The sequence below is a fragment of the Sinocyclocheilus anshuiensis genome, unplaced genomic scaffold, assembly GCF_001515605.1.
Source record: "Sinocyclocheilus anshuiensis isolate Anshui unplaced genomic scaffold, SAMN03320099.WGS_v1.1 scaffold84, whole genome shotgun sequence".
In the NCBI taxonomy this organism is placed as follows: Eukaryota; Metazoa; Chordata; class Actinopteri; order Cypriniformes; family Cyprinidae; genus Sinocyclocheilus; species Sinocyclocheilus anshuiensis.
Window position 1 is genome coordinate 254,805 of NW_015557076.1, and position 6,310 is coordinate 261,114.

General features: G+C 35.0%; 1 long non-coding RNA gene across 1 annotated transcript; it reads left to right on the forward strand.

Annotated features, from left to right (window-relative positions):
- The first annotated feature begins 499 nt into the window (after positions 1 to 499).
- LOC107676786 (uncharacterized) lies at positions 500 to 1,262 on the forward strand. Its single transcript, XR_001632772.1, has 3 exons — positions 500 to 509; positions 883 to 984; positions 1,074 to 1,262. It is a non-coding gene; the product is annotated as an uncharacterized LOC107676786 (long non-coding RNA).
- Positions 1,263 to 6,310: the final 5,048 nt, after the last annotated feature.

The window sequence follows — 6,310 nt, forward strand, 5'->3', positions numbered from 1 at the left end:
CTCATGCAGATGAATCAGTTGAATCTCTAGGAAGGTTTTTATTGCAGCTCATTACTGAATGTCTGGAATAATTTAGTCTAATTCATCTGCATTTTCCATGTACTAAGACTATTTTCAAAATGAAACACTAGCATGCTGCTTACTGCATACTGCATACTGTTTAAAAAATGACTTGTGAAAGCATTTCAAACAGTCATTTGCTGCATTGTCTCATGACTGACCTACACTGCATGTTTAATTCAGTCCAGCTATTATATCAGATATCAGTTTTGTTTAGAAATGTCTTGATATTGACTCATAAAGAGGCGAGAAAGAGTCATGTGACTGTCATGTGTCCCTCCCTCCAGCTCCTATTGGCTCAGTGGAAGTGTCAATCATCTGCTCCTCCAATCAGACTTCAGTGTTCTGCTCCTCTGAGGGCGATCAGATCATCTACAGCTGGACTCTGAATGGAAAAATACTAGAAGAAGGACCAATGATTGGAAACAGCAGCATTGATCCCTGTCCTGGTGAGCTTCTAATACATGAATGTCACATATAACCACAGCAACACCAATGGTGTAAAACAGTCAGTTCTCTTAATTCTTGAAAAGTGTCATGAGTTTGTTTCAGTTTGATCTCAGCAGTGAATGGTGTTGATGTGGTTCAGAGAGAGAAAGCAGGTGATTCTGTGCTGATGTTTTATTTCAGGAACAACTACAGCAGCTGTGACCTCTAGTTTGACCTCTGCAGTGACCAGCAGCTCACAGACATCAGAATGTGGTACGAGTTTAACAAATGCACCACTGGAAACATGAAGGATGGGTTTGTTTTGTCTAACTATTATTGTTCAGTGTCTGTGGTGTTGATTGATTGATTGATTGATGTGTTTGTGTTGTTCAGTGTGTTCAGTGTCTGTGGTGTTTGTGCTGGTCTGGGGTTTCCAGCTGATGGTTCTGTTGGGTCTGTTAGGAGGTTTTCACATCTACATGAGACACACGTCAGGTGAGACACATTTATGATCATCATTATGGATTTGACATGTGAATATTGAGAGTGTGATGATGATGATGATGATGATGTGATGCTTTTAGGAAAGAAAGAGGAAGATCAGAAAGTGAGAATGAGAAGATTTAGAGAGCGACATGAACACACAGCAGAAGATTCATGAGAGCAGCAGCAGATCTTCACATCTGTGAGAAATGACTTCAGAATCTCAGCGATTCTCACATCAGTCCAGCTTTCACCAGTCAACAGCAGATCTTTTAGCATAAAACCAAGAGATTAGTTAAACCAGGAGATATGAATTAAACCAGATTTTCTACAGTTTGTTATGAAGATTATTTTCTGGACTGTTGTGTTTTTGTAATAGTTTTATTGCTTATTTTATTCATTTGTCTTTACGCTTTGAATGAACTAGCAGTATTTTTATGTCATTACATGAAACTCCTATAATTCTGTTCATCCGTGATCAAACTCTTTTATTTCTCTGAATCAGATCTGTCAGATTGTGAACTCATTCTGTGTGTTTATTTTCACATTTCTGCTCTTGCTCTTGCTCTTTTACTTTATTCTTGATTCTCTTTATTTTCAGTGTCTGTTTAGATGTTTGATCTGTTTGAAGCTCTTCATCCGTGTCTCAGTTTTGCAGCGTCTGCTGTTTTCTGACTGTGGTTTTGCTTGAATTTGCAGTTTTTTAGATGACGTTTAACATGTTTAACCACATTTGTGCATTTTCTTCACAAGATATGCGTGTCATTATAGAATACTGATAAACATGCAATTCTTTAGAAATTGTAATTGGGGTCATTGCTGAATTTGTTATGCTTAACTTTTTTGAGTTAAATAAAAATGAAACACTTTGAAATGAAATTGTATTTGCAGTCAAAAGTCACAAGCTAATTAAATTTACATTTTTTAATACTGTCACTTAACATTTTATGTAACAGCATGATTCCCCTGTTGTTATTTATTTTAGACTATCCATGGTAAATTCTAGCTTGACCAGGTCAAAACTTATGCAACAATATTAGGCTTATTCATTGTAGCAATAACCTCAAATTATTCTTCAGCACAATATATAGTAGCCAAACCTTTTTCTGTGTTTACGAACATAAAGTAAACATTGTATTTCCCACAAAATCCAAGCCGACAGCTCAGAATATAGATTATTTGCAGGCTCAGCGCAGTGAATCGGGATAAAACAAAAGCAAAAACACTGATACTGTCTTATTTATTAATGAATTAATGAATAATCCTTAATTTTTTGTTAATTATTGATGAATAAATCGTTGATTTGAACTAAAAAGCATCCGTAATGTGGCTTTAATTACAAGTTAAATTCAAATAAATCAGATTAAGCTCATTTTAAGCCAGATGTTCTGAGTGAAATGAAAGCAGCTGTAGTTGTAGTTTCCTCCTGCAGGTGTCGCTCTCTACATGAGCAGCTCTGAGCAGCTATAAACTCAATGTCCCATGAGTCTCAGCTGCAGCAGACAGAAGACTGAAGCTCAGAATCCTCTCTTCAGTCACACATGAACTGATGGATCCGAGTCAAACATCATCACACACAGCCTGCTGGAAACACCACATATAGACCTGAGTCTGCTTTACTCTCAATAAAAATGTCTACAGCATTTCATCAGCAAAGTAAAGATACGGTTTCATTTGATTTAAAGGAGAATCTGTAAAGTGTTTTGCACAATTAGTCATTTTACATCATTTAGAAACAAACATAAGCAAACTTGTTGCTTCTAAAACAAGATTTTTTGAACTTTTTGTGCTTGAAAATGGTTCCTTCTTTCTCTTAGTTTCACTTGTTTTAGATTAAATGTAATGCAAACTAACAGCATGTGTCTTCCCCCATATGAGGAAACTTCCTCTTTCCTCAGTGAAGCGGTCAGATGTTTCCTCGTGTGTCAGTCCAGTGTGAGTCTCTCAGTGAAGACGCTTGATGAGAGCCAGAACACAGACGCTCTGAAGCAGCATCACACTCTTCTGCTGGAGACTGGACTTTAGAGAAATGATGCTGATCTTTGGACTGATGCTGCTGCTGCAAACTGCTGCATGTGAGTCACTTTCACATCAAACTCACGCTGATGATCAATCTCTCAAATAAAATCATTTGAGTTGTAATACTACATTAAGAGTTTGCAGTGATCTAGTCATAGTGTTTTCTGATCTTAACCGTTTGTATTAGTGGAGTATTACAAATGTGAGAGGAAGTGTGTGTTTCTTCATATCCATTATACTGAAAAGTTTTAGTATTTTGTACATTTATTTCACTTTTTCATATTCATTCATTCATTTTTTTTATAAATGATGTCTTCATTAAATATGATGTGAGAAAGATTGAGACATTATTAATATATAGAGAAATGTCAGGGTAACGGGGTTGGACAGAAAATGCAGGTCAAACACAATTTCTGCATTATGAAAATACTGCATGTTATTTCTATTTTATTTATTAAAGTTTATTTGAAAAGGGACCATGTATAATTTTAACATAAATGTTTCCATTTCATGCATTGTACCGAATTTAGCCAATGGCTAGTTTTCATCCGCGGTCCCTTGGCAGGTAATCATAATCACAGATAGACATAAGAACAGAATAACAAACACATACAATACAGTAATGCTTATACACATCCCATCAGAGCCAAAAAAGAACAGTAAAAATAACGTTCAGTTAAGCCACAACTATATCAGTGTTTACAGATTTGAGTTGCTTTTAAATACAATTTTAGTTTTAATTTAAACATGTCAATAGATGTGCACATCCTTATGTCTTCTGGTAGAGTGTTCCAGTGAATAATAGCTTTCACTGAGAAAGATGACAACCCAAAGGCAGAATGATGAAAAGGAACAACACAATCACTAGTAGATGATGATCTAGTAGATCATACAGACTGTAGAGCGAAAATGCACAAAATCACGAAGTATAGAAGGGGCTAAGCCATTTAAAATTTTATATACCATACGCAAATCTGAGAAAAGTCTAAAATTATCAAAGCTCAAAAAATTGTATTTCTCCAAAACCCTACAGTGGTGTTGGCTATCAACATCAGACGGTATAATAATTATTTCCATTTTTATACATTTTTCCCCCAGTTCGTTAACAGAATTAATAAAAAAATTATTAAAAACAGTAGCAATGGAATAATCATCTAGAATAAAATTTCCTTGAACTTTGATCTTGAGATCTCCTGGAGAATTTATCTCCTTCTGTAGAAGACTATTAACATTTTTCCAAATCAATTTGCTGTTTCCTTTTACCTCGTTCAATTGGTGAAGATAATAATTTGATAATTTGCTACTCTCAGCTCTCAGGTAGCTTTATTCCGCAGTCCTTTATAACAAAGCCTGTCGATATCCCTTCCTGTCTTAATAGCCATCTTTAATGCTGAGTCCCTGTTCTTCATCAGCTTCCATAAGTTGTCATTGAACCAAGGTAGACTATTTTTATGCCTAATTTTTTTCTGAACTTTTGTCGTGAATTTGTCCCTTACAGAGTTAGTCCTATTGATGAGTGTGTTACAGCCCTATTCTACATCCTGAGAAGATAATATATCATCCCACTTTAAACTAGCTCATTGAACTCTACTAGCTTTCCTTTAGGTATACAACAGAAAACATTATTAGAATTTGTCGCATTGTTTTGAAACCTGTTTTTGGTCAGTTTCCGAGCAACCAAGGTTAAATTGTGATCAGATAACCCAGTGATCAAATTATAACTCTTGATTATCCTTTCAGGTTTGTTTGTGAATATTAGGTCTAACTGTGTCTTAGAGGATTTAGCAATTCTTGTGGGTCCTTTAATTATCTGACTTAAAAGATATTTATCAGCAATAGTTTTGAGTTTTTCCCCTCTTTACTTTGTCCTCCCAGTTCAAGTTAAAATCACACATAAGAATTATTTCTTTGTTATGATTACATTCCTTTAAAATGTCTGTAAGTTGTTTATAAAATATATCATTTACTGAGGGGGGTCTATACGCGCATATGATAATAAATTACATTTGAGGAGACAAAATTATTTTTAGCCCTGCAAACTCCAAGTCGTTAACAGAGTTAAACACAAGACGTTCACACTTAATACCATTTCTCACATATATTAACACTCCCCCTCGCCTTCTCGAGGACCTATCAAGTCTAAAACATTGAAATCCAGGCATCATAAATACACTTGGAGAAGATAATTGATGCAACCACGTTTCAGATATGCAAAGGAAGTCCAAATTTGAATTAGATAGTAAATGAGACAACTGTTCGTTCTTTAAAACAATACTCCTGATATTCAAATGTCCACCAAAAAGTCCTCTCGGTTGGACTTTCGCGTGATTTACAGTCTGAAAAATTCTACATACAGTCTGCTTTCTTACCGCAGGATTTCGACACGTGGAGATGTTAAGTGTAGTCATTGGAGCCTTGGTAGATCTAGTAGAATCCCCGCCGAGCAGTGTAGAAATATTGTGCACTGGAGCATTGTGTATGTTGTTAATTAAACACACATTGCTGTTTGACAGTGTACACAGTGAAAGCATGACAGTTTAATTTGAATTAAATTAACATTAAGATGAATGACAGCATATGTGACCCTGGAGCACAAAACCAGTCATAAGGGTCAATTTTTTTTAAATTGAGATGTATGCATCCTCTGAAAGATGAATAAATAGCTTTCCATTGATGTATGGTTTGTTAGGATAGGACAATATTTGGCCGAGATACAACTATTTAACAATCTGGAATCTGAGGGTGCAAAAAAATCTAAATATTGAGAAAATCATCTTTAAAGTTGTCCAAATTAAGTTCTTAGCGATGCATATTACTAATCCACTGTATATTTACAAAATATCTTTACTTAATATCCTAATGATGTTTGGCATAAAACAAAGCTCGATAATTTTGTGTATTGTACAAAATGTAATGTATTGTTGGCTATTGCTACAAATATACCCCAGCGACTTAACACTGCTTTTGTGCTCCAGGGTCATATAGACTAGCTGATATTTCAATGTAAAACAGACGTTCTAAATTGAAATGAATGTTTTATTTTAACAGTTATTTTGTATTAGTTAAATCTGTCCAGTAATATGATTATTTTCAGTAACCTGTTAATTATATCAGTATTAAGTCAAGAGACCCACAGATGAGATTGTTCTTCAAGAGAAAAGAGTTGAGCATTAGATGAGCATTACTGAGATGAACTGAGATCAGATCAAGAGTCTGAAATGTTACTTCTGTTGAACTATAATTCTTTGAATGTTTGTGTAATATGTGTCTGATTTTAATTAATGGTGTGTGTGTGTGTGTGTGTGTGTGTGTGTATGTG